This window comes from Eumetopias jubatus, unplaced genomic scaffold (genome assembly GCF_037043125.1).
Source record: "Eumetopias jubatus isolate StellerSeaLion01/CBP00866 unplaced genomic scaffold, mEumJub1_p1.0 scaffold_52, whole genome shotgun sequence".
In the NCBI taxonomy this organism is placed as follows: domain Eukaryota; kingdom Metazoa; phylum Chordata; class Mammalia; order Carnivora; family Otariidae; genus Eumetopias; species Eumetopias jubatus.
Window position 1 is genome coordinate 329,873 of NW_028274858.1, and position 26,983 is coordinate 356,855.

Consider the following 26,983-nt stretch of genomic DNA (forward strand, 5'->3'; position numbering starts at 1 on the left):
CTGAGGGTTCTAGAGGGGAGGGGGGTGGGCGGATGGGAAAAAAAAAGAAAAGGAAAGGCCAATATCCCTCAAGAACATAGATGCCAAAATCCTCAACAAATTATAAGCAAACTGAATTCAACAATACATCGGGAGAATCACACAACACAATCAAGTGGGATTTATTCCAGGGATGCAAGGATGTTTGCACATCTGCACATCAAACATCAGGATACACCATCTTAAAAATATAAAAGATAAAAATCATATGATTGTTACAATAGATGCAGAAAGAACACTTGACAAGATTCGATATGCATGTATGATAAAAACACTAAACCATCTGGGTATAGAGGGACATAGACCATATATGCAAAGCTCACAGCTAAAATCATACTCAAGGGTGAAAATCTGAAAACTTTTCCACTAAGATCAAGAACAAGACAAAGATTTCCACTCTCATCACTTTCATTCAACATAGTATTGAAAGCCCTAGCCAAACATTTAGACAAAAAAAGAAAAGAAAAGAAAAGAAAAGAAGAAAGAAAGAAAGAAAGAAAGAAAGAAAGAAAGAAAGAAAGAAAGAAGAAAGAAAGAAAGAAAGAAAGAAAGAAAGAAACAAACAAACAAACAAACAAACAAACAAACAAACAAAGAAACAAAGAAAGAAAGAAAGAAAGAAAAAGAAAGAAGAAAGAAAGAAAAGGAGGGAAGGAAGGAAGGAAGAAGAAAGAAAGAAAGAAAGAAAGAAAGAAAGAAAGAAAGAAAGAAAGAAAGAAAGAAAGAAGAGGAAAGAAAGAAAGAAAGAAAGAAAGAAAGAAAGAAAGAAAGAAAGAAAGAAAGAAAGAAAGAAAGAAGAGGAAAGAATGAAAGAAAGAAAAGATGAAATCCAAATAGGAAAACTGTCACTATTTGCAAATGACATACTATATATAGAAATCACTAAAGAATCCACCAAAAAAATGTTAGAATAAATAAATTCACTAAAGCTGCAGGATACAAAGTCAATATACAGAGACATGTTGCATTTCTTTTTTTTAAAGATTTTATTTATTTATTTGACAGAGAGAGAGAAACAGCACAAGCAGGGTGAGCAGCAGAAGGGGACCTAGAAGCCGGCACCCCACTGAGGAGGGAGACCATTGAGGTTCTGGATGCCAGGACCCTGGGATTGTGACTTGAGCCAAAGACAGACGCTTAAACTGACTAAGCCACCAGGTGTCCCAACTTGTTGCATTTCTGTATAGTGATGACAAACTTCCACAAAGAGAAAATAAGAAAACAATGCCATTTACAATTGCATCAAGAAAAAAAAAATCTAGGAATAAAAGTAAGAAATGAATCAACCCGCAGTTCTGAGGCATGCAGAACAAATCCAGGCTTGCAGAACCGTGAAAAAGGAGTGGCAAGTTGCTTGGCTCCTGAAAGCGATTACCTATAGGTCTTACTACACTTTCAGACGATGACACATCTTCCAACGTTCAGAGGCTCTGATATAAAGCCAAGTATCCAATCCGGGAAGCTCTCTTAAAAAGTTTAAATATGTGTGATAAAGGCCTTATGACCACTGCTGTTTATGTCTAGCCCACGCAGGTGTGTGATGCGGTTAAAGCACTGAAGGCCCCAGGCTATACCATCCCAGTGGCTTCCGTGCCCACTGGCGTTCCAGCTGGACAGACTCATTTATTTATATTTATTTATTTATTTATTTATTTATTTATTTATTTATTTAAAAGAGAGAATGAGAGATAGCACGAGAGGGAAGAGGGTCAGAGGGAGAAGCCGACTCCCTGCTGAGCAGGGAGCCTGATGTGGGACTCCATCCCAGGACTCCAGGATCATGACCTGAGCCGAAGGTAGTCACCCAACCAACTGAGCCACCCAGGCACCCTGGACAGACTCATTTAAAAACACGATTGGAAGAGATCAGATTGGCTGTGGAAAATGGAGTTACAGAAATCGATGTGGTGATTAATAGGACCTTGGTGCAGACCGGCCAGCGGGAAACCCTGTGTGATGAGATTCGTCAGTTTTGCAAGGCCTGTGGGGGGCTCATCTCAAAACCATCTTAGCTACAGGAGAACGTGGATCTCTTACTCATGTCTATAAAGCCAGTATGATCGCAATGATGGCAGGATCAGACTTTATTAAGACCTCTACTGGAAAAGAAACGGTAAATGCCACTTTCCCAGTAGCTATAGTAATGCTATGGGCCATTAGAGATTTCTTCTGGAAAACTGGAAACAAGGTAGGTTTAAACCAGCAGGAGGCATCCGCAGTGCCAAGGATTCCCTTGCTTCTCTCTCTCATGTGAAGGAAGAGCTGGGAGATGAATGGCTGACGCCAGAACTGTTCCGAATAGGTGCCAGTACTCTGGTTTCGGACATCGAGAGGCAGATTTACCATCACGTTACAGGAAGATAGGTGGCCTATCATGATCTTCCGATGTCTTAATTCAGTGGCCAGTTCCAGAAAAGTGCTTTACAGCAACATGTAAAATGTGTTTTTCTACGTAATCGCTAAAATTGTTTAATTAAAACATGAGGGAATGAATAGCTAACTGACTTCCCCCCCCTTAAAACTTTCACTGAATTTAATTCAAAGAATAAAAGAAAAATCAACGAATCCATACATGGAATTCTTTTCAGGTGCCTCTGAGTGGTCCTAATTACTTGAGGATCTGTATGGTTAATTTTGTGAAGATTTTCTCTTAAAAATTCTGAGTAAAATATTAATCATAGCTTTGACAGCATTAAATTCTAAGGGGGGGGGGATGTTAAACTGCCCAAGAAACGTGTCTTTAGTGAAAGAAAACGTAGCACCCCTGAGCTGCCGGCCATACTCTGACGAATTCAGGAGTCCCTGACTTGGCACTAACTTCCTGCCATGAAAATCTGTCTTTAATTATTGCAACAGATATGCTCTCTTATAAATTGTTTTGTTAATGAAACTCCTGTCGGTACATGATACTATGCTACTGCATTATTTAAATAAAAAAATGTCTGGGGGGGCGGAGCAAGATGGCGGAGGAGTAGGAGACCTAGATTTTGTCTGGTCTCAGGAATTCAGCTGAATAGGGATCAAACCATTCTGAACACCTACGAACTCAACAGGAGATCGAACAGGAGAGTAGCAACAACTCTCTGAACAGAGAAGCGACCACTTACTGGAAGGTAGGGTGTGCGGAGAAGTGACTCCGAGTCGATATTCGGGAGGATAGACGGCGGGGGAGGGGCCTCTGCCGGCCGCTTCTGGCAAGTGATAGAGCCGCGGAGCACAAAATCGGACCTTTTAGAAGTTGGCTCGGCGGAGGGACGTCGCTGCAGTGGCTAAGCGGGGGGTGGAATCCTCCCGGGACAGTGTGGTCTCAGGACGCTTGGGGTCACAGAGAGACCGGGGGTGCCTGAGTGCGCCAGAGCTCCCAGGTATCAGAGCAGGGAAGCCGGCTGCAGAGACGGAGCAGAGTCGCGGGCTCTCAGCTCGGGGTTGCCATAAACTGTGATCTGCGGCCCAGTCGGGCCACTGCTCCTCCAGCAGGGACCCAACAAGCAGCAGATCCGGGGAGACTCCCCTTCCTTCCCGGGGAGGAGCGGTGCGGGAACGCACTGCAGGGATCTGCTGGGTTTGGAGACTCCGAGCGGGGTCCGGTGCCAGAGATAGCAACGCTCGATCACAGGCCGGGTGAGCACGGAGTGCGGCCAGAGACCGGGGACACGGAAGTGACTGCTTTTCTCTGGGGGCACACTGAGGAGCGGGGCCCTGAGTTCTCAGCTCCTCCGAGTGCAGATTGGGAGGCCACCATTTCTGCCCTGGTCCTCCAAAGCTGTACCGAGAGCTTTCAGGGAACAAAAGCTCCTGAGAGCAAACCGGAGCAGCTTCCTTAGCCCGGACCGACAAGGGCGGGGCAATTCCGCCTCCGGCAAAGACATTTGGAAACCACAGCAACAGGCCCCTCCCCCAGAAGATCAGCACAAACAGCCAGCAAGCCAAGACCAAGTTGATCGATCAAGGAGAATAGGAGAATTCCAGCGCTAGGGGAATACTGCACATAGATTCATGGGTTTTTTTTTTTTTTTTACCATGATTCATTATTTCATCAAAGTTAATTTTTGTTGACTTTTTTTTATTTTTCCTTTTCCCTTTTTCAACCAACATCTTATAAATCCCTTTTTTTTAAAAAAAACATTTTTTATTTTTTGTTCATTTTTAGAGTCATATTTTATCCCTTCATAGTAGTTACCCTTGTTTTTGGCATATATATATAAGTTGTTCTCCCTTTAAAATTTTGAGATAGAGTTTCTTCTAACAGATCAAAATATACCCTAAATCACTAGTGTATGGCTTGGTCCTAGTCTCCTGCCTGATCACATTCTCTCCCTTTTTCCTTTTTTTTTTTTTTCCCTTAAATCTTCTTTCTTTTTTCAAACAACTTATCTTACCAAGTCCTTTTATAAAATCTTTTATAATTTTCATCTTTACAATCATCTTCCATCCCTTCATTGTATCAACCCTTATTTTGTACATATATGTCTTTCTTCCTTTAAAATTTTAGGAGGCACTTTTTTCTAACAGACCAAAATACGCCCAAAATCTAGTGTGTGGCACTGATCTATGCACTAGCCTGATCATATTTGATCATATTCTGCCTTTTTTGAATTGTTTTGTTTTTGTTTTTATCTTTTTTTCTTTTTTTTCTTTTTCTCTTTCTTTTTTCTTTCTTTCCCTTTCTTTTCCCTGGTTTCAGGTCTTTTCTGATTTGTATACAGTATATTTGCAGGGGATGTTGTAAACCTGTTAGCCTCTTGTTCTCTCATTCATCTATACTCCAATGGACAAAATGACAAGACGAAAGAAATCACCTCAGCAAAAAGAACAAGACGTAGTACCGTCAGCCAGGGACCTACTCAATACGGCCATAGTATGATGTCGGACCTAGAGTTCAGAATCATGACTTTAAAGATACTAGCTGGGCTTGAAAAAAGCGTGGAAGTTATTAGAGAAACCCTTTCTGGAGAAATAAAAGAACTAAAATCTAACCAAATCGAAATCAAAAAGGCTATTGATGAGGTGCAATAAAAAATGGGGGCACTAAATGCTAGGATAAATGAGGCAGAAGAGAGAATCAGCGATATAGAAGACCAAATGATGGAAAATAAAGAGGCTGAGAAAAAGAGAGAGAAATAACTACAGGATCACGAGGGCAGAATTCGAGAGATAAGTGATACGATAAGACGAAACAACATTAGAATAATTGGGATCCCAGAAGAAGAAGAGAGAGAGAGAGGGGCAGAAGTTATATTGGAGCAAATTATAGCAGAGAACTTCCCTAATGTGAGTAAGTAAACAGGCATTAAAATCCAGGAGGCACAGAGAACCCCTCTCAAAATCAATAATAATAGGTCAACACCCCGACATCTAATAGTAAAACTTACGAGTCTCAGAGACAAAGAGAAAATCCTGAAAGCAGCTTGGGAGAAGAGATATGTAACCTACAATGGTAGAAACATTAGATTGGCAACAGACCTATCCACAGAGACCTGGCAGGCCAGAAAGGACTGGCAAGATATCTTCAGAGCACTAAACGAGAAAAATATGCAGCCAAGAATACTATATCTAGCTAGGCTATCATTGAAAATAGAAGGAGAGATAAAAATCTTCCAGAACAAACAAAAACTAAAGGAATTTGCAAACACGAAACCAGCCCTCCAAGAAATATTGAGAGGGGTCCTCTAAGCAAAGAGAGAACCTAAAAGCAGCAAAGAGCAGAAACGAACACAGACAACAGACAGTTAACAGTCACCTTACAGGTAATACAATGGCACTAAATTCATACCTTTCAATAGTTACCCTGAATGTAAATGGGCTAAATGCCCCAATCAAAAGACACAGGCTATCAGATTGGATTAAAAAACAAGACCCATCCATATGCTGTCTGCAAGAGACTCATTTTAGACCCAAAGACACCCCCAGATTGAAAGTGAGGGGGTGGAAAACCATTTACCATGCTAATGGACACCAAAAGAAAGCTGGGGTGGCAATCCTTATATCAGACAAACTAGATTTTAAAACAAAGACTGTAATAAGAGATGAGGAAGGACACTATATCCTACTTAAAGCGTCTATCCAACAAGAAGATCTAACAATTGTAAATAACTATCCCGAACATGGGAGCAGCCAATTATATAAGGCAATTAATAACAAAAGCAAAGAAACACATTGACAACAATACAATAATAGTGGGGGACTTTAACAACCCCCTGACTGAAATGGACAGATGATCTAAGCAAAAGATCAACAAGGAAATAAAGACTTTAAATGACACACTGGATCAAATGGACTTCACAGACATATTCAGAACATTCCATCCCAAAGCAACGGAATACACATTCTTCTCTAGTGCCCATGGCACATTCTCCAGAATTGATCACATCCTAGGTCACAAATCAGGTCTCAACCGGTACCAAAAGATTGGGATCATACCCTGCATATTTTCAGACCACAATGCTTTGAAACTAGAACTCAACCACAAGAGGAAAGTCGGAAAGAACTCAAATACAGGGAGGCTAAAGAGCATCCTACTAAAGAATGAATGGGTCAACCAAGAAATTAAAGAAGAATTAAAAAAATTCATGGAAACCAATGAAAATGAAAACACAACTGTTCAAAATCTTTGGGATACAGCAAAGGCAGTCCTGAGAGGAAAGTATATAGCAATACAAGCTTTCTCAAGAAACAAGAAAGGTCTCAAATACACAACCTAACCCTACACCTAAAGGAGCTGGAGAAAGAACAGCAAATAAAGCCTAAACCCAGCAGGAGAAGAGAAATCATAAAGATCAGAGCAGAAATCAATGAAATAGAAACCAAAAGAACAGTAGAACAGATCAACGAAACTAGGAGCTGGTTCTTTGAAAGAATTAACAAGATTGATAAACCCCTGGCCAGACTGATCAAAAAGAAAAGAGAAATGACCCAAATCAACAAAATCATGAATGAAACAGGAGAGATCACAACCAACACCAAAGAAATACAAATAATTATAAGAACATATGATGAGCAACTCTATGCCAGCAAATTAGATAACCTGGAAGAAATGGGTGCATTCCTAGAGATGTATCAACTACCAAAATTGAACCAGGAAGAAATAGAAAACCTGAACAGACCTATAACCACTAAGGAAATGGAAACAGTCATCAAAAATCTCCCAGGAAACAAAAGCCCAGGGCCAGATGGCTTCCCAGGGGAATTCTATCAGACATTTCAAGAAGAATTAATACCTATTCTCCTGAAACTGTTCCAAAAAATAGAAATGGAAGGGACACTTCCAAACTCATTTTATGAGGCCAGCATTACCTTGATCCCAAAACCAGACAAAGACCCCATCAAAAAAGAGAATTACAGACCAATATCCTTGATGAACATGGATGCAAAAATTCTCACCAAAATACTAGCCAATAGGATCCAACAGTACATTAAAAGGATTATTCACCACGACCAAGTGGGATTTATTCCTGGGCTGCAAGGCTGGTTCAACATCCGCAAATCAATCAACGTGATACAATACATTAACAAAAGAAAGAACAAGAATCATATGATCCTCTCAATAGATGCAGAAAAAGCATCTGACAAAGTACAACATCCTTTCTTGATCAAAACTCTTCAGAGTATAGGGATAGAGTGTACATACCTCAATATCATAAAAGCCATCTATGAAAAACCTACAGCGAATATCATTCTCAATGGGGAAAACCTGAGAGCTTTTCCCCTAAGGTCAGGAACGCGGCAGGGATGTCCACTCTCACCACTGCTATTCAACATAGTATTAGAAGTCCTAGCCACAGCAATCAGACAACAAAAAAAATCAAAGGCATCCAAATCGGCAAAGAGGAAGTCAAACTCTCACTCTTTGCAGATGATATGATACTGTATGTGGAAAACCCAAAAGACTCCACCCCAAAACTGCTAGAACTCATACAGGAATTCAGTCAAGTAACAGGATATAAAATCAATGCACAGAAATCAGTGGCATTCCTATACACCAACAACAAGACAGAAGAGAGACAAATCAAGGAGTCAATCCCATTCACAATTGCACCCAAAACCATTAGATACCTAGGAATAAATCTAACCAAAGAGGCAAAGGATCTGTACTCAGAAAACTATAAAATACTCAGGAAAGAAATTGAAGAAGACACAAAGAAATGGAAAAACGTTCCAAGCTCATGGATTGGGAGAATCAACATTGTGAAGATGTCAATGCTACCTAGAGCAATCTACACATTCAATGCAATCCCCATCAAAATACCATCCACTTTTTTCAAAGAAATGGAACAAATAATCCTAAAATTTGTATGGAACCAGAAGAGACCCCGAATAGCCAGAGGAATACTGAAAAAGAAAAGCAAAGCTGGCGGCATCACAATTCCGGACTTCCAGCTCTATTACAAAGCTGTCATCATCAAGACAGTATGGTACTGGCACAAAAACAGACACATCGATCAATGGAACAGAATCGAGAGCCCAGAAATGGACCCTCAACTCTATGGTCAACTCATTTTTGACAAAGCAGGAAAGAATGTCCAATGGCAAAAAGACAGTCTCTTCAACAAATGGTGTTGGGAAAATTGGACAGCCACATGCAGAAGAATGAAACGACCATTTCCTTACACCACACACAAAAATAGACTCCAAATGGTTGAAAGACCTAAACGTGAGACAGGAGTCCATCCAAATCCTAAAGGAGAACACAGGTAGCAACCTCTTCGACCTTAGCCGCAGCAACTTCTTCCTAGAAACATTGCCAAAGGCACGGGAAGCCAGGGCCAAAATGAACTATTGGGATTTCATCAAGATAAAAAGCTTTTGCACAGCAAAAGAATCAGTCCACAAAACCAAAAGACAACCGACAGAATGGGAGAAAATATTTGCAAATGACATATCAGATAAAGGGCTAGTATCCAAAATCTATAAAGAACTTATCAAACTCAACACCCAAAGAACAAATAATCCAATCAAGAAATGGGCAGAAGACATGAACAGACATTTCTCCAAAGAAGACATCCAAATGGCCAACAGGCACATGAAAAAGTGCTCAACATCGCTTGGCATCAGGGAAATCCAAATCAAAACCTCAATGAGATACCACCTCACACCCGTCAGAATGGCTAAAATTAACAAGTCAGGGAACGACAGATGTTGGCGGGGATGTGGAGAAAGGGGAACCCTCCTACACTGTTGGTGGGAATGCAAGCTGGTGCAACCACTCTGGAAAACAGTATGGAGTTCCTCAAACAGTTGAAATTAGAGCTACCGTTCGATCCAGCAATTGCACTACTGGGTATTTACCACAAAGATACAAATGTAGGGACCCGAAGGGTTACGTGTACCCCAATGTTTATAACAGCAATGTCCACCATAGCCAAACTGTGGAAAGAGCCAAGATGCCCATCGACAGATGAATGGATAAAGAAGAAGTGGTATATATACACAATGGAATATTATGCAGCCATCAAAAGGAATGGGATCTTGCCATTTGCAACGACGTGGATGGAACTGGAGGGTGTTATGCTGAGTGAAATAAGTCAATAAGAGAAAGACATGTATCACATGACCTCACTGATATGAGGAATTCTGAATCTCAGGAAAGAAACTGAGTGTTACTGGAGTGGTTGGGGGTGGGAGGGATGGGGTGGCTGGGTGATAGACATTGGGGAGGGTATGTGCTACGGTGAGCGCTGTGAATTGTGCAAGACTGTTGAATCACAGATCTGTACTTCTGAAACAAATAACGCAACATATTTTAAGAAAAAAGAAAAAGAAGAAGATAACAGGAGAGGAAGGAAAGGGGAGTATGTCAGAGGGGGAGACGAACCATGAGAGATGATGGACTCTGAAAAACAAACTGAGAGTTCTAGAGGGGAGGGGGTTAGGGGGATGGGTTAGCCTGGTGATGGGTATTGAGGAGAGCACGTTCTGCATGGAGCACTGGGTGTTATGAACAAACAATGAATCATGGAACACTGCACCAAAAACTAATGATGTAATATATGGTGATTAACATAACAATAAAAAAATTTTAAAAAATGTCTGTAGTTTATTTTTTTGGAAAAATAAAATTGTATGGTGCTGGCCTAGAAACAGACACACAGGTCAATGGAATAGAATAGAAAGTTCGGAAAATGATAGTCATAGCACTTTTGGCAAAGTTTACTCATTAGAGTCAGTACATTAAAGGCTTATTTAAACTTAGCTCTGATATGATTAACTCTGAATGGGAATTAATATTTATTAATATTAATTAATCAGCTGTTTCAACAGCTGATTCCAATAAATGCTTCTGTTCAAACATGTTTTATATAAATATATATTATAAAATAAGGATGATTTAGAATGCACATTTTTAAGAAATTTAAAATCACTTTAATAAACGTATCATGGAGAAGGAAATATAGATATCCATCACCAACTGATAGCATCACAAAAGACGACAATCAGACACAATCCGTATCTGATGGAAGGATATAACATGACTTGAGTAGTTCTGCCCACATGTTTAACGTGTTGGGAGCTATAGATCCAGCTACTCATTTACAAAAACACACATCAGAGAAGTGTCCTAACAAATAGTATGACATGTAATCAATGAAGTTCACACTGCGTATATTCTTACGGGAAAAATATTTTCTCAGAGGAAAACGCTAAGACAAAAACGGAGGAAGGAGGAAGAGGAGGGAGGAGAAGCAGAAGCAGAAGCAGAAGAAAGCTGAGAAACTAACCCACAAACTATGGTCTTAACTGACGACACAGCAGCAGAAAATATGCAGTGCGGAAAGGACTGTCTCTTCAGTGAACGGCACTGGAAAACCGCACGCTACACGCAGAAGAATGGAACTGGATCACTTTCTTACACAAAAATTTAAATGGATGAATGACTTGAACATAAGACCTGAATCCATAAACCTCTGAGAGGAAAGCACAGGTAGTACGTTTCGGGGTATGGTTTTGGCAAAGAGTGTTTTAGATCGGACACTAAAAGCGAAGGCAACAAATGCAAAAATAAACAAGTAGAATGACATCAAACTGAAATCTTCTGCACAGCAAAAAATAATAATAATAATAAAAAACTTAAAAGGTGGACTACCCAATGAGAAAAAATACCTGCAAATCATATGTGTGAGAAGAGGCTAATATCCAAAACACAAAACACTCATACAAATCAAAACAAACAAACAAAAACCTGTATAAAAAATGGGGAGAATATGTGAACAGATACTTTCCAAAGATGGCACCCAAGTGAACAGCAGACACAGAAAACGTTGTTCAACAACACTAATCATCGTCAGGGAAACATAAGTCAAACCTGTAATCCGCTATCACCTCACAACTGTTGGGATGGCAATCGTCCCAGAGACAGACACCAGGTGTGGCCAAAGGTGTGTAGACAAGGGGACCCTGTGCACTGTTGGTGGGAATGTACATTGGTACAACCACTGTGACAAACAATATAGAGGTTCTGGAAAAAATGAAGACAACTACCACATGACCCAGGAATTGCTCTACTGAGTATTTATCTAGAGAACACAAAAACACTACCTCAAGAAGATAGATGCACTCCGTTGTTCACTGCAGCATTATTCACAGTAACCAGACATAGAAACAGAGACTTTGGGAGCATTATGCTAAGGAACTCAGACACAGAAAGACAAATACCAGATGTTCATGGACGTTCCACATGGAAAAATATACTGAAAGCATAGATACTGAGAACAGACTGGTGGTTGCCAGATTCAGGGATGGGGGGCAGGGAAGGTGGTCAAAGGCACAATGTTTGAGTGAAAAAATCCATAAGTCATGGAACATTGTGTGCAGCATGGAGACTCAAGCTAACCCAGCAGGATGGGGTACAGTTTCCCCCACTATTTGAAAGTACATTGATCCTAGGAAACATTTCACAGCACAAATGGTGTAAACCAAGGGAGGAATTACCATTCATTTATACAGAAAAAATAGTGAGCAAGCTCAGACTCCAAAAATGACTTCTCTTTGGCTTTCCTTAGGCCTCAGGACACAACTTCCTAATGGATGGAGATAAAGCACAGCAGATGCTCACAGACACAATTCAAAGCGCTGGGGCTGGACATGGAGAGCGGTTGCCAGGAAGGAGCTGGTTGTGGTGCTCGCCGCCTCTGCAGTGGCTCCCAGCAAAACAGATGCTGAACGCGATGCTCACTTTTCAACTTTTTTCATAAGAGGGAAATCCCCATCAGGTTTCTTCCTGTTACTGAAGCCAGGCAATGACGTAGATCTTTCAAAGAAAGCCAAGTGTCTCACCGTGAACTTTTAAAAAGACTGCTTTGGGCTCCTGAAACCGTTGATTGTATCATCGTTCACCTTAGCGACATATCTGGTGGGCATCTTGGGGCGGGGGGAAGAAATATGTAGAAGCTACCTTTAAAGGTGATGATATTATAAATCAGTTTCCCTAATTTGCATAAATTAATGAGCTGATTGCACTAAAGACATTTACAAAGTATATAGGAAAATATCTAAAACTGATGTTGAGGTGCCGTGACATGGATAAATGCAGCTGGGTCGTGTTTTCCTTTTTGGTGTAGGAATTAGTGGCAAACAGAATAGCTTGTGGCTTTTTCATTTGTTTTTAGTAAAATATTTAGAAATCCCAGGGCACCTGGGTGGCTCAGTCTGTTAAGCCTCCGCCTTCAGCTCAGATCATGATCTCCGGGTCCAGGGACGGAGCCCTGCACAGGGCTCCCTGCTCAGTGGAGAGCCTGCTAGACCAAAGAAGCTAGACCAAAAAAAAAAAAAAAGAGCACTCTCTGTATGACTCCATTTATTAAAATTATTTTTTAAATACAAATGGATACACAGTGAGAGAAACAGAGCAGAAGTTGCTAGGGCCGAGGAGGGAAGGGGCTGGAGGGATTACAGAGTACCCCAAGGAAGCCTTTGGAGTGATGGACAGGTTCACTATGTTGATCGTGGTGCTGGTTTCCTGGGTGCATTCATATGTCAAAACTTACACCTGCCATATAACCCAGCCATTCCACTATCTGAACACCTACCCAACAGTAAGCATATGCCTCAGTTGCCTAGATGCCCCTTGGTGCTGGCTCATTGTACAGCCTGTCCAGTTTTCCCCTGTTCTTCTTGTCTCTGTGTGCAGCAGTATCTGCTCCGGGACCTGTAAGCCATTTTCAGGGTTAGAGAATCCACAGGGATATGAAGGCAGATCAGAGACTCTCACTTCACTTGTCAACAACTTCATTCATAATTTAAAAAAAAATGACAATTGGAACATCTATTCGTTTTGCAAAAATCAGTGAATTTGATATAAACCAGTATTGGCTTTATGTGGGGAAATGAGTACATTGAGGGAAAGCTAAAGCTGGGGGCTAGAGAACCCCTCCCAGGAAGGAAATGTGGCACTGTATCTCATAAGTACCCCTAATGCACAATGTAATTTTGAGAGGGTGAGTCCCTGTGTGCTAATACGAAAATAACTCTAATTTCCTAAATGAAACAGGAAGTCAGAGTAGTATGAACAGTGACTAAATAAGAAGAGTGTTATACGTAAATCTATTCGTGGGCATGGAAAGTTTCGGAAGATACACAAGAAACCATCAATCAGATTCTGCAGGCTCTACCCAATCCATGGCCTCCCATCAGTGTTCCCTGAGCATAAGCCCTGTCTCCCCAGGAAGGAGACCCAAGTGTCAGCTACAGATGACAGGCCCAATGAGGAGAGAAGGGAAAAACTAAGGACAAGGATTTGAGCATGTGAAAGGAGAGAGTGCCAGGAGAATCCATTCCGGATCCTGGGAAGCTCTGAGGAGGAGGGATGATCTGTAAGTGGAAAGAAACCACTGCTATTATAGCTCCTCCAAAATTGTCCCAAATTCTCCACACCCACCCCTACTCCCTAGCCTGAGCACATCTTGCCACATCATTCCCACCTGCAAGGTCAGGGTTCAGGACTGCCCAGGAAGGGTGAGGGCAGGTCCTGAGTGGCTGCCATGGTTGTTTCTGCTCTTTGGACCATGTGGCTTATGCCTTGGTGTTTGTCTCACTCTGTGACTGACATTGAGTTTTGTTCAGTGTTTAGAGGGTACCTGGTGTCTGACACCAGGGTACAAAGCTTATATAACCAGTAGGGAGATTAAGAAACTGACTTTAGAAGAGACAGACCAAAGCCAACGAAAGGAATCATGGACATGCCAACTCTAATCTTAGTAATGTTGGCTCTCAGTGAAGGCAGATATAATTTGGTTTTTGTATTTTATCAAATGTTAATACACTACAGAGCCATGGGCCACCCAGATCAATTTGCAAGTCCTCTTAGGTAGCCTAGGCATTCCAGGGCTCATAAGTGCACAGACGATATAGACCCGAGTGCCCTTGCATAAGTATAAGGTTACCCAGCATCTCATCACCAGTTGGCTCTAGAGCCCACATCTATAAGCATGTATGACGTGTCACGCTCTGCTCTGAAAGCTTCACATCTGTCCTAATTTCATTGTCACACAACCCTCTGGCCATATTCCCAAGGCCACATAGCTGATGAGGGGTAAAGCAGGGGGTTTGTTTGAACCCACACAGACTGACGAATCCTGAAAATACTCATGCCTGCTTCATCAGTCCCTGTTGCAGCCCCAGCAGGAAAAGACAGGGTCCTTGGTCTTCCTCACCCAAAGTTCCTCCCTCATGGTCCTGTACCCTATGCCATCTGTCTTTGCAACCAGAACATAGGACCATCTTGCACTTGAAACATGTGCAAAGAGTGACCAGGTGACAAGGTATGAGACTTTTGCTTGTTGCAGTAACTGCCCAGCCAGGAGCCCGGGGGTTTCTTTCTGGAGCCTGCAATCATTAATTCTCAAGTGGCTAATCCAGCATTTAGGCTTGATCTGGGCCCTGACCAGAGTGGGCAGTTGACCTGAGGCCATCGAAATCTCTTTCTCAGGAATTCACAGATGGACATAAGCAATTCTGGTTGAGGGCAGACTCCTACCTGGGGTTGGCCATGTGAACTGAGCATCAGATGGCCATGGTACAAAACTTCAGACTGGGGTCATTCTTCCAATGTACCCACACCCCTCCTTCTGAGTCAGCTCACCTCACAGAAGTGCTCCAGGGCCCACCTGCACTGATTTAATAAGCAGAGACTTTGAGTGTGAGATCCAGACCATACCTGGCCTGTCACCACAGATCGCCTTGTTCCAACTTCAAAAATCAAGATTTAGGAGACCACAATGACCTCTGACACATAAGCAATTGCACCCTGTTGGAGGGTGAGAGAGGGAAGACAGATTTGCTGGGGGAGGTTTGGATTGTGCCGGGGAGGGCAGGAATGAAGAAGTCAGGAAATCATCCCTTCAAGATTTACTCTTGGGAGTAAAGGGCTCACTGGGTCTGGAGTGGGGTCAGATCAGGAGGCAGCCGTCTGTTCTGGGAGATCTGTGGTCTCCATTTTGTAATACCCCTTTTCATTAGAAAAGGTCTTCCCCTTCAAGATCTCTGTGAGTTGCTCTAGTCGCTTGGCAACATAAAGTACTTGGGGAGCTTTACTGATAGGTGCGGGGGCAGATGGGAGTGGCGGTGGGGCTGGGGTTGGCGCCGGGGGTTTGGGTCGAGGTTGAGGTCGAGATGCAGAGCGGCTGGGAGGAGGTCAAGGAGGGCGTTGGAAGTACCAAGGAGGGCGAGCAGAAGGGCGGGCAGAGGATTGTCTAGCTGGGATTGCTTGAGAAGTCGGATGGGGAGGGGTGGGCGATTGAGCCATGTGCAGGGCATTAGAACAGATCTTGGAAGCAGTCTGGTTCAGGTAGGGCCAGGTGGCCGTGTAGACGCCGGGGCGCTTAGTTCGGGCACAGCCACCACCCAGCTTGTGACTCCCACGACCACATAGGTGTTTGTCAAGTTGTCTCTGCACATGAAAGGCCCGCTGCTGTCCCCCTGCCCAGAAGGACACAGAAGTCACTCTCTGCCTGAGCCAATTTTCCCCTGCCCAGAAGGGGCATATGCTCTGGAAGGGCAGTTTGTTCAGTCACGTGACTTCTTGCTGCCATGAACACAAGAGGTGGTGGTAAACTTTGAGTTGGTATCAACAGCTTCAGGTGGATGTGAGAAGGGGATGGATTGTCATGGGTCTCCTTGCATTGAGGAGGGAAGATCAGCGACCCCTGAGTCCACGTATGAGGCTTTATGCATGCATGGGCATGTGTGAACAAGTGGATTGGAAGGTTTTGTATTCTGGTGAGGAGAGGTAAGCATTTTCTTCCAGGGTGGTGTTCAGGTGTTATCTCTGTGTCATGGTGGGATAAAGCTCTCTTTGTGGTGACTGGTTCTTTGTAGGGGCCACAGGTATCACCTCCCATCCTCACTACTACAAGATGGGACCAGGGAAAGGGTCACTGAAGCAGGGCCCTGGTGGGAGTGGAGTTCAGGGATTCACAAAGAGGTGTTGACAGGGAAAGGGGCGCCCGAAGGGAAGTTACCTGGCAGGTGTCGATCCTGAATCAGGGTACCCTGCACACACATTGGTTAAATAAATGTGCCCGTTGTACCACTGGGTGGAGTTACATAAGTCGAGGTCGATGAGGTTCACACGGGCCTCCTGCAGTGTAGGTGCGATCCTGTAGGCTACAGCCAGGCGGCTCGGTGGTCAGCGATCACAGAAGACATGTTTTGGGAAAGCCCTGCCTCCTCCCTCCACGGAAACCCCATCATCCTGAAATGCTCTACTTCAACCTAAAATCCATGAAAGTCAATGCCTCTGGCCTCTCCTCAGACACTTGTGAAGGATGTGGGGTGGTGGAGGCATATGCAGGTGAAGAGGAGGGGCAGTGCATGGAGGATGAGCAGATGTGGCTGCAGGAATGTGTGTTGATGCCAGATGATTATTCACAGCTACAGCCAGGATGTGTCACCTCATTTACACCCCACAGTGACCCCCTGTGTTAAGTGCTATGACTCACCTTGCCTCCAATCAAGAGCTTGGAGCACCACTTGCACAAACATGCTGGTAGGGAGGTGGTGTGGCTTGGATTCGGACCAAGGTTTTCCTCTCTACACTCAAACCCAGGGCATACATTTCATTTCCCCACAGTACGGCTCTAAGTCGCCCTCATTGCTTTTTGTCCCCCGTTAAACCCCTCAGCTCAGTTCTGGACAGGATCTGCTGGAGCTGGGCAGATGAGTCCCTCCCCGCATGCCTCCCATCCCTTTTGAAGTTACAGAGAAGGAGGAGCTGCAGGATGGCCTCCACACACACAGATCGGTCAGGGGCATGGGTGGTTGGAATAACCGGAAGGCAGGTCAGAATATCCTGTACAGCCCCAGAGGCTCCATCATGACCTTTGGGTTAAGGAAGGCCCAGCCCAGGCTATGATTCCATCAGCCAACCTCACACCTGACTATAGGGGCAGCTATCCCCTCTTCATCAAGTGGCCTCCACCCACCACGGCCGCACCCACAGCCCAGCCACAGCCTGGTGGGTGGGTCTGAAATCGCCTGCATCCGGGTGGAGATGTGGCAGATCACACTTGGAACATGGCAGTGGAGGCCAAGTGGGAAGCCAGAACCAAGTGGAGGAAAGTGGATGGAGCTAGGCACACAGCATTCAGACTGTGTGTTTGTGTGGCTTGGACTGCATCTCCAGGCCCTTCAGGTCAAGTTTGCATACCATCCAAGCAGGGTTAGTTTTGTACTTGCACTGTCCCCAAGGCAGGGGTGACATGGAAATGACCCCCACAACAAGCCTGGTCGCTTATGGTGACCTTTTAGATCTATGGAAGAGCCAGATGACCTGGAAGAGAACAGGGTTTTCTCAGTCCCAACACGTTGGCTTTAAATGCTAAAAAGTCCACAAGAACTTGAAATTCAATAGAAAGGGAGGACTACCCCAGAAGCATATGGGCTCAAGGAGGAGGTAGAAAAAGGAAGGTCTGCAAGAATGACACAGAAATTTGGAGGCTGGGGATTTCTTAAAACTCGGCTTTACCAGTAGGGGATGGATTCACCAGAAGACGGTAGCAATCCCACTAAGTTGAGGAGGATCCTAGAACAAAAGATGCCTTGTGTGATGTCCAGGGTGTAGCTGGGAGCCTATAATCCTTTTGAGAGATAGGACAGCAAAGGTGGTGGTAGGGGTGGGAGTGTAGATGAGAACCCTGAGATCAGCCCCCCCAGGGACTATAGGAACCCTGGGACACTGCACACATGTTTGGGTGGGTGGGCAGAGCAGGGAATGCCTGGTGTTGGGACAAGAAGAATGCTCTAGAGGCCTCAGCAGAGCTATGGACATCAATAGCCAGACAGAGGTTGAAACCCGAGGTCAGGGAGGGAAGGGCCAGCAGACGCCAGTGAAACAGGGGTGCCCGGGAGGAGAAGCAACCCAATTAGACAAAGGGGGAAGCCTTGAGAGAGGGAAGAAGAGTTACAGGAAGCATACTGAAACTACCAGGGTTTTGTCACCAGAAAAGGCTGAATTTTGAACCCCAAATGACTGAAGTGCCTTGATTTAGGAGCCCTCAGTGTTCCATTATCAATGGACAGAAGAGCTTTCAGTCTCTCTTCTCATCCCCAATGTGACTGGGTAAAAAGTCCATGTGGTCACCTGTGGAAAGCTGAAAGGCCTACCTACTCGTCAAACCCTTGCTGCCCACTGCTGGCCTGCCAAGAACCCTGTCCCCTCTCTGCAGAGAAAACGAAGTCCCTCGGATGGGGAGGGTGGATTCTCGCATTGTGTCCAGCGAGGGTGGGGAGCAGAGGTTCACTGAGGTCTAGAGGGCTGGGCTCTGGGGTCTCAGAGCTCAGAGACCACGTGACATGGCCCTTCCACTCAACGATGGGGAAATGGATGTCCAGAGAGGAGAGGAGTTGGCCCGCAACCACAAAACCCCTTCTCGAGCTCTTCTCCAAGTGCTGTTTCAGGGGACAATCCCCCATTTCCAGAAGGTAGCAACTGGGGTTCCAGGCCCCAGATAGAGCCACAGCCCATACCCCATTCGAAAAATGCCCAGGTTCTCCTGGGCCTGCATACACCCTTCCACCTTGCGACCACACAAGCCATCAGTGGTGAGGTTGTGCACAGGGGACTTGGCTGCCAGTTTCTCCCGCTCTAAAAGGGGACAGTGTCCCACATTCTGGTGGACATCAACACTAGGCACCACATATGGCCCCTGCACTTCAGAGACCACTGAGGGAATGACCTCCAGTGCCCCTACCCCTGTGAGAGCCACTCCCATACTCACCTTTCTCTTTCAAGAATCCCCAGCCAGCCACCCAGCAGGCCTGAGGAACTCCAGGTGGGCCCGCCCTAAATTGGGGCAGGCGGCCCGTTCCAATGAATTGCCCACAAGGAACGGGAGGGGTGATCTTCATGAGAGCAATGTCATGGTTCTCTAAACTGGGGATGTATTTCTCATGAATGATGATTTTCTCGACATATCTCTCCTGTTGATGCGGCTTCACTGACTCATCGTTCCCATATATAATTTCCCTTGTTCCAAAACTCAGTCTCCAGTCATATACTTTCTGTGGGCACAGAGGCAAGCCAGGTCATCCTCAGAAAGGATGGGCTCGACAGAAACCTCTGGTGACCATGATCCTCAGAGCCCTCCCTCAGCAAGGGCCTGGGCCCACCCACTCATGGCCTGGTTGCCACATGGCCCAGAGCCCCGGGGAGACTGTGCACAGAGAGCCCTGGAGAATGTCCCCTTCTGGGAAGAGCCTTTCTGAAGACCTCCCTCCACGCGTTATCTTTGGCAACCACAGACACTGCCAAGGACAGCAGAATGGCAGTTGGCAGCATCTCTATCATATTCCTGCCCCAGCCTGCCCTGGAAGACCAGTGACCTCACAAAGCTCTGTGGCCTCCTGACCAATCAGCATGGCTACATCCCCCTTACCCCCCCAATAGTCAGGCCAGGCAGGAGCCCTTTAGCTTAACCGGTTCAGGCTGAAACAAGATCCCAGCTTTCTGTACAGGCCCCTCTGTACTCCTCGGGTGATGGGGGCTCATGTGCAGCCCCCTCCCTCTGTCCCAAGGCCAGGATCTTCATTCCCAGTTACATTCAAAGATTCCGTATCATCTGAGGATCCAGTTTTGTGCAGTGTCAGGGTCTGCCCCTCATGCAAGCTGCAACCACAGTTCCTGTTCCAAATCATGGGTTGAGGGGCAGCTCTATCCCTCTGTGTCAAGATGATGCAGCATGTCAATGGTCACAAGGTGTCGGGCTCACCAGATTAATCGATCCTTAACACTGTGTAGGGCAAATTGTCTTTCCCTCTTCCAAGTATATACTATCAGCACACGTTTCAAAGAGCCACTTTGAATTTCTCTAATTTAGGACTACAAAGCCCATTCTTCTATTCACTGCTGAGCATCACAGGGCCTGGTGTTTCTTACCTGAGTGTCTCCAGGTCTCCTCTCTGAGACCTACATACAGGAAGATGTGTCTCCTATACCTAAGGATCAGGAAATCTCACCACAATCACCTGAATATCCTGTAGTTTCATTTTTTCTGATTGTCAGGAGACGGCATCTCACCGACAGGAGGATGACAAATGCTCACCTCCTACCTGCATGTAAAGAAGTTTCAACTACCTGTAGGAGTGTGAGGAGGTCACACCTCCACCTGCATGAAGGGCAGTGTTCCCTCCTCTCCCTGAGTGTAAGTTCTCCAAAAGACAATCTGAGCATCAAGAGGTTGTCCCTTGCCTGCCTACGTGGCAGGACACCACATAGATTCTTCCTAAGTGTTATGAGTTTTCAGATTGTCAAATGAGCTTTATTCTCCTACTAACTTTCTAACTAAGCGTCACAATTTCTCAGCTCACATAACTTTCAGGAGGTCACATGCCCTTCAAATGAATATCCAGTAGGTCTTATATATCTTTACTGGAGTATCAGGAGCCATCATCTCCTAACCCTAACCTTAACCCTAACCCTAATCTTAACCCTAACCCTACCCCTAAACCCTAACCCTAAACCCTAACGCTAAACCTAACCCTAAACCTCACCCTTACCCTAACCCTAACCCTAACCCCTCACCCTAACCCTACCTCTCACCCTAACCCAGGGCTGGTCAGCAGAGAATCTAGAAGGCCAGCTCTCCAGAGCCCCTGCTAGTCCAGCTAGAGACTCCCTGAGCCCAGAGCGAGCCCTCCTCTGCCTGCCCACCCATGCACTTGCCCCTGAGCTTAATGATGACCTGTTCTTGACCCTGAAGGTGAGCTGGCCAACTAGGAGGGGAGTCCCGCTGGTGGGACAGGCTGTAGATGCAGGACAGAGTGACACCACGTGAGCTAGCAGGAGCCACACTCTAGTCTCCCTCACGGAGCCTGCTCGGGAGCAAGAGTCAGGGTGCCCTAGGGGCCGGCACACAGCAGGGTCTTTGCTGACCAGGCAGCCATGGACCTAGGGAGAGTCCACTCTGCCCTCTCCCCACTCCTGCCTGGCCTCACCTCTCCTCACTGTGGGGCTGCAGGACCAGGAACCAGGCTCCATTGGGCTGGCTCAGCTCCAGCTTGTAAAGATTTTGCAGCCCCTGGAGCAGCTGGATTTCCTGGGGCCAGAGGGAGGACTGGCTGTGGACCAGGACTGGGCTGGGGAGGACGCAGGGCCTTGTAGAGGGTGAAGGATGGGGCAGGGGCTGAGTCCTGGGGCCACTGCTCATGTCTACAAAGGGCTGAAATCCCTGAATGCCCACGGAGTCCCTCATTATATTAACGGCCCCCTGCACATGGGAATCCTGCTGGTGGGCCCCTCCACCCCAGCCTCCTTCCCGCCCCTCTGACTCCAGCCAGGGCTGCAGCCAGGGACAGGCTGGACGTCTGTCCCAGGTCCTGCCAGGAAGACAAGGCAAACGAGGAGAGGAGAAGGGGAAGGGGCGGACTGATCTTCTCATGTCCTGAGTCAGCCTCCATTGATGACTCCAGGTCCTCTGGCCCAGCCCAGCACTTAGCTGGACCCTGAGAGGGAGTTTGCATTCCAGCAGACTGGAATGCATTCCAGCTGGGTGGGGGATATTGAATGACCTGTGCGTCCCCAGATATCCTACCCACCTGGTCTTGCACGCTAAGGCCTGCCACAAGGGTGGCCATGGTTGTGGGGCCCAGTGGACTTTGGGGCCACAGAGCAGTTGGCAGTGGTGAGGGAACATGGGGGACACGTCAGTTGCAGAGCCATGGGTCTCGTGTACATCCGCCGCAGGGCTGGGTCACTGTACAGGTGCTCTGTGCAGGTCCCCTTTGCACACCTGGCCATGACACACCTGGCTGGCCCTCTTGGGAGGGAGGGCTGTGTGCCTGGTGCACCTGTCCCCCGCCTACCCTCTAGAAGCAGCCACGTTCAATAGTTTCCATGTCCAACCCTCAGGGACAATTGGGAACATGGGTCAAGAGAGGCCGAGACTGGCCCAAGACAAATGAGGGGTGCAGAGCCCAAGGAGCAGGGCTGCTCTCCAGTCCTAGGCCAGCCCCAACCGTCCCATGAGGTTCGCTTTGGGGGTGCGAGCCCCTCAGTTCCTCGGGGATAGCTACCCAAACCATCCCATGTGGGGACATGAACTTGGCATCCCAATGCACGTAGAGGCATGCGCACCTGCACACCCACCCCCACACCCACATCACTCTGACTGCCCAGCTGGGGGGTCAGAAGGGGAGGACACCCAGGGAGCAAAGTGGGTGACAAGGGGGAAAGAAGAAAGAGGTTGGAGACAGCTGGGCCATGGGGCAGGGCATCAGGACTCCTGGCAAGGACCCAGATCCAGAGCATGGGGAGGGGAGACAGGCCAGGCTGATGGTCAGGGGTCCCCAAGAAGCCCGGGGGGTTGCCAGGGAACTGGGAGAAGACAGGGTCTGGGTTCCGGTGTCCACCACCACCCTGGGCACTTGGGAGAAGGAAGAGATACCCACCCCAAAGTCCAGAGGGGCTACAGCCCAAAAGGCCTCAGCTTACTCTTCTGTCACTTGGGCTGCAGAGATGCAGTGTCCCAAGGGTCCCACAGGCTTGTAGAAAGAGCCTGTTGGCCTTGGATCTCCATCCCTGACCCACTGTGCTCCCAGTGCTGGGAAAATGCTTTCTACCCCCTCGAGGTCCTTCTCAGAAGAGGACAGACTGGGGGCTTGGGGGGCTGAGGACCTGGGTACACAGAATGTGGCAGAGCACTGGGCCACCAGTCTGGAGACCAAGGTCAGGGCCCTCCTTGTTGCAGCCTCAGAGTCCCCATTTGGAAGAGGATCCAGAATCACTCCTCTGGTCAGTGTGAGGAGGCCTTAGGAAGGAATGGAGCAGCAGGACCGGAGAGGGGAACGTGGACAAGGGAGGCTTCTGAGGTTTCTCACATCGCCCATGGAACCCACAGATCCTGCTCCTGTGAGAGACACAGACACAGAGACAGAGAAGGAGACAGAGAATGAACCCAGGACAGAGGGAACCAGGAGAAGTCACAGACTCCATCAGCTTGGAAATGACATCCCGGCATTTTGTGCCATTCCAATCCTGAGAGCGCCGTCACACAGGCCATCCACCCTGGAGGGGAGGGGATTCCACAGAGATGTGTGACCAGGACTCAGGGGTGCCAGGAGCCACTGTGGGGACTGCCCAGCACACGGGCACAGACGAGGCCCTGGGACCTGAGCCTAACCCTAATGGGAGCCCCTGGAAGTCTGTGTTGTGAGATGACAAGGTCAGAATCAGTTCATTACTACTTCCCACCGGGGCTGGGACACAAGCAGGAGGGGGGTGGCTTTGCCTGGATCCCAGAGCAGACCCAAGCCCCTCTGAGCTGTGTTCCATGCCAAGCCCAGCTCCTGGCTCATCGTTGCATTGCCAAGTATGCACCAGCCTCCTGTGAAGGCAGGTATGGAACATGTGTAGAGGTCCTATCCCCAATGGTGTAACTAGAAGTAGAAGCCAGAATACCCCGATGTGCACATGGGGAACCTGGGGAGGCCCTGAGAGGCACAGGGTCTGTCCAGGGTCACAGCTCTGGGCATGCACAGGAACCAGGTCTGAACCCAGCTCTGAGCCATCACAGCAGAGACACCAGCTGCACCCAGGGCTCCCGGGGGCTGTGGGTGGGCTGTGTGGGTGTCACTGTGTGGATGGGGCATGGGGGGAAGATGAGCATTGAGCAGCTGGGGGAGGGGGGCACTCGGGGGGCTCTTGTGTGAGGAGTAATTTGGGTAAAAGGACCCCAAGCAGTGGTGACCTCACTTCCCTGACAACAGAGCTCAACAGAATTTGGAACCCTGATAACCAGGCACCCACATTCCACAGACAGCTACCTGCCCAGGTCGTTTCATTGGAGATCTTCAAACCAAGATGTTCGCATGTTGCTTTCCAAGGTCCGGAGGCTGGAGGCGGAAGAAAGCGCGCCCTGCAGACGCTGTCCCCCGCTGTGGATTTCATGTCAGGGCTCCCCACCGCCTTTGGCCATTTCCCCGGAAGGACAGAAAGGTGACACCAGGAGGCCCAAAGCCAGCCACCCAGCCCCACTCACTCTGATGACCTGTGTAGCCCCAGGTGCCCTCCGTGTGTGTGTGTCTGTGTGTGTCTGTGTGTGTGCGTGCGTGTGTCTGTGTGTGAGTGTGTGTGTGGGTGCACGTGTGTGGATGGGGGTGTGTGTCTGTGTGTGTGTGTGCGTGTGTGTGTATGTATGTGTAAAGAGGGGTCATGCAGGGTGGGGCCACCCCGAGCAGGAGCAGGCTGATGAGGATTCAGATACCCAGTGGGCAGATCATGTTCAAGGTCAAGGCTGGCTGTGTGGGATAGGGTGTGCGGGCACTGCCCGTTCTGCCCGAGGTGTATCCCGATAGCCATGCAGGGATGGATCACTGCATCCTGGATGCAGGGCTGTGCATGCACAGGTCTGTGTCTGATCTGGAAGCAGCAGGGGGACTGGGCAGGAGGACAGTGTGGATGGTCGGGCAGGTCTGTGATGCCTCAGGGCCAGCTACTGGTCCCTGTCTTTGCAGAAGGCCCCGGGGGACATGGAGTGGGACACGCTGGTGGACATGCCCTCCATCTCCTCAACAGAGGGGGTGACCCCACAGGGGTCCCCAGAAGCAGGTGCTGGGGATTGTAGTGGAAGACCTCCTACACCACCCAGACCACTGTCCCAGGTGGTTGTCCACCGGACAGTGGTCCAGTAGCCAGAGCCCACGGAGGCCAAGGCCGAGGGTGAGAAGGCTAGGGCTGGGTGTTTGTGGTGTGTGGGGATAGGTCGGTGCTGGCCCCACAGGGAGGAGCCCTCAGAGGCTGGTGTGGGGCCAGGAGCAACGCCTGGGCACAGAGCACACAGCGGTGGACTGCAGTTGGGGAGACGTCCCCGTGAGGGTTCCTTCCGGCTGTGGCTTCTCTGGGAGACCCTGGCCTGGGCTCTGTCCCCGCAAAGGCCCGCAGAAAGCAGGCATGTGGGTGAGCTTTTCTCCTCTCACCACTGCTCCACCACCTGAGGAGCTAGAGCCAGATTTGGAGGGAGGGCTTGTGCCTGCAGTGATTTCAGGAGGAGACCAGGAGCCGGCAGGTGACCGGCACCTGCCCACGGAGAGCCTGGCACTGTCCAGGAAAAACTGGCACCTGCTCCTGCGCCAACCCCTGCCCCTGCCCCTGCTACAGTTCCTGCCACTCCCCATTCCCCCACCCCAGCCCCTGCCCCTGCCTCGGACCCAGGTCCTGACCCGGCTCCTGCCCCTTCCCTTACCCCTGCCTCTGCCCCTGCCCCAGCCCCTGCCCCTGCCCCAGCCCCTGCCCCTGCCTGTGCTCTTGTTCCTGCTCCTGCCCCTGCCAGAGCCACTGTCCCTGACCCAGATCCTACCCTTGCTCCTGCCCCTCTCCGTACTCCTACCAGAGCCGCTGCCCCTTCCCCTGCCCCTACCAGTGGTCCCGTTCCTGCCCCTGACCCAGATCCTGTCCCTGCTCCTGCCCTGGATTCTGCACCTGCCACTACTGCTGACCCTGTCCCTCCCCTAGCCCCTGCCCCTGCCCCTGCTCTTACCCCTGACCCTGCCCCTCACCCTGCCCCTACTCCTGCTCCTGCAGGGCTCCCACGGCCACATCCAGAGCCCACAGCCCTGCAGGGAGAGCTCCTTGTACAATTATCCTTACTTCCATCGCCGGAACCTGAGACCCCGCCTGATTGTTTCATCCCCTCCCCCTGTGTTCTTTCTCTCTGGTACATATTAACTCTTTTTTTATCCTTCCATGTCCTATATACTGTTTATTATTTGTTTTAAATAAAATTAATTGTTTTCAATTGAACAGGTCATGAGAATTATGTACATGCCCAACGCTGTGCCACCACACCCCAGAACATTGCCGCAGAATATATCATTCCCCAAAGGAGTCCCCGAACCAGAAGCCCTCCCTGCACTTTTCTCCCCCAGCCAGACCCTGACAACCCCTAAGCTGCTTTCTCTCTCTGTTCCTTTACCTATTCCTGATGTTTCTGTAATTGGAATCACACAATAAGGGCCTTTGTGTCTGCCCCCTATTTTCAAAGGGGACTCCTTTTCTTCTGTGTTTTTCATAAAATTTCCCTTATTTGATACTGAAATCCCCAATGGATTACACATCATATGTAATCAAAGAGGCCACTTTAGGAATTATGGGCACAATCTCGGGGCCGAGACCCCTGGTCCTGCTGGGACACCACAGCCTGACCCCAGACAGGACAGTGCTCGTTCCTCCTGGGACCCACACAGAAACCAGGGAAATGCAGAAAGTTGGAAGATACACCACAAAGGGCAAAAGCATTGCTCACAACCCAAGGCCAGAGAAAGGTTTCACCTGAATCTGCTCCAAACCACGATCCCAGTCACTGGGTTCCACAGGTACGGAGACCAAACACATGCAAATCCAAGGCAGAAAGATAGGCACACACGGAATATGTGTCAGAGATGTGGGAGCTCCTGGGGAAGGGCTCTGGCAAAGGAAACCATATGGAGGCAGTGCTGGTCACCCTCAGACTGGCAGGTGTCT

The 26,983-nt window shown here is 47.8% G+C and overlaps 2 pseudogenes; both read left to right on the forward strand.

Annotated features, from left to right (window-relative positions):
- The window catches only part of LOC148161840 (acrosin-like), a 481,356-nt pseudogene that overhangs the window by 55,460 nt on the left and 398,913 nt on the right, over positions 1-26,983 (forward strand).
- Positions 1,317-2,433, forward strand: LOC148161841 (deoxyribose-phosphate aldolase-like; annotated as a pseudogene).